Source organism: Pteropus vampyrus, unplaced genomic scaffold (assembly GCF_000151845.1).
Source record: "Pteropus vampyrus isolate Shadow unplaced genomic scaffold, Pvam_2.0 Scaffold90, whole genome shotgun sequence".
Lineage (NCBI taxonomy): Eukaryota > Metazoa > Chordata > Mammalia > Chiroptera > Pteropodidae > Pteropus > Pteropus vampyrus.
In genome coordinates, this window is record NW_011888871.1 from 2,998,182 (window position 1) to 3,000,214 (window position 2,033).

The window sequence follows — 2,033 nt, forward strand, 5'->3', positions numbered from 1 at the left end:
AATCCTAGCCAGAACAATTAGGCAAGAAAAAGAAATAAAAGGCATCCAAGTCCTTAAGGAAGAATTAAATTGTCTCCATTTGGAGGTAACATGATCTTATATATAGAACCTTGAAGAAGCCACCAAAAACCTCCTAGAACTAATAAATGAATTCAGTAAAGTTGCAGGATGCAATATCGATATTCAAAAATCAGTTGTTGTTTTTTTTTTTACAGTAACCGAACCTATGAGAAAGAGAAATTAAGAAAATAATCCCATTTACATTAGCATCAAAAAGAATGAAATACTTAGGAATAAATTTAACCAAAGAGGTGAAAGATCTGTGCACTGAAAACTATAAAACATCGATGGAAGAAATTGAAGAAGACACAAATAAATGAAAAGATATTCTGTGTTCATGGTTTGGAAGATGTAATATTGTTAAAATGTGCATAGTACTTAAAGCGATCTACAGATTCAGTGCAATCTTTATCAAAATTCCAATGGCAATTTATATAAGTACAGAAAAAAATCCTAAAATTCATATGGAACCACAAAGTATCCCAAATAGCCGAAACAGCCTTGAGAAAGAAGACCATAGCTGGAGATATCAAGCTCCCTGATTTCAAACGATTACAAAGCTATGGTAATTCCAACAGTATGGCACTGGCATAAAAACAGACACACAGATCATTGGAACAGAATAGAGAGCCCAGAAATAAACCCATGCACATATGGTCAATTAATTTATGACGAAGGAGCCAAGAATATACAATGGGGAAAGGATATTCTCTCCAGTAAGTGGTGTTGGGAAATCTGGATGGCCACATACACAAGAATGAAACTGGATTTCTATTTGTACCCTATGCAAAAATCAACTCAAAATAGATTAAAGACTTGAACATAAAAGCTGAAACCATAAAACTCCTAGAAGAAAATGGGGTGAGCTCTTTGACATTGGTCTTGGCAATGATTTTTTTGGATTAGATACCAAAAGCGAAAACAACAAAATAAAAAAATAAACTAAAAAGCTTCTGCACAGCAAAGGAAACAATCAACAAAATGAAATGTCAACCTATGGAATAGAAAATATTTGCAAGCCACACATCTGGTAAAAGGGATTAATATCCAAAATATCAAGGAACTCATACAAACGATAGGAAAAAAACCCCCGAATAACCCAATAATTAAAAAACGTATAAAGGATCAGAGTAGACATTTTTCTAAAGAACATATGTGAGTGGCCAACAGGTGCATGAAAAGATACTCAACATCACTATTCATCAGGGAAATGCAAATTAAAACCACAATGAGATATCACCTCACACCTTTTAGGTCTATTTTCAAAAAGACGAGAGATAACAAATGCTGGCCGGGATGTGGAGAAAAGAGAGTTCTAATGTACTGTTGGTGGGAATGTAAATCGGTACAGCTGCTATGAAAAATAGTATGGAGGTTCCTCAAAAAATTAAAAGTAGAACTACCACGCGATCCAGCAATTCCACTTCTGGTTATATATCCAAAGGAACTAAAATCATTATCTAGAAGAGATATCTGTACTCCCGTGTTCACTGTAGCATTATTCACAATAGCCAAGGTATAGAAACAACCTAAGGGGTCTATCAACAGATGAATGAATAAAGAAAATGTATGTATGTATGCATAGAATATCATTCAGCCATGAGAAAGAAAGAAATCCTGTTTTGCGACAACATGGATGAACCTGGCATTCTGCTGAGTGAAATAAGCCAGACAAAGAAAGACAAATACCTAATGTGGAATCTTTAAAAAAAAAAAAATCAAACTCATAGAAACAGTAAAATAGTGGTCATTAGGGGCTCGAGGGAGGGGGTGAGGGAAAAAAGGGATAAGTTAGTAAAAGAGTACAGACTTTGCGGACACGTCCTCACCTTTATCTGTCTTCCTGCTAACAAGAAAAGCGAGCATCCGAATGACAGGACAATTGGAGTCATCGATGCTCCCATTGTCTAGCACAGCACCTGCCTTAAAGGACACAGTATGTATGTGTCAATGGACAAGTTATGGAGGTTTGG

General features: G+C 35.5%; 1 long non-coding RNA gene across 1 annotated transcript in view; it reads left to right on the forward strand.

Annotated features, from left to right (window-relative positions):
* The first annotated feature begins 1,789 nt into the window (after positions 1 to 1,789).
* LOC111742281 overlaps positions 1,790 to 2,033 on the forward strand; it is an 8,772-nt gene continuing 8,528 nt past the window's right edge. Inside the window, exon 1 of the long non-coding RNA XR_002781252.1 lies at positions 1,790 to 2,027. This is a non-coding gene — a long non-coding RNA (uncharacterized LOC111742281). The remainder of the gene's footprint in view (positions 2,028 to 2,033) is intronic.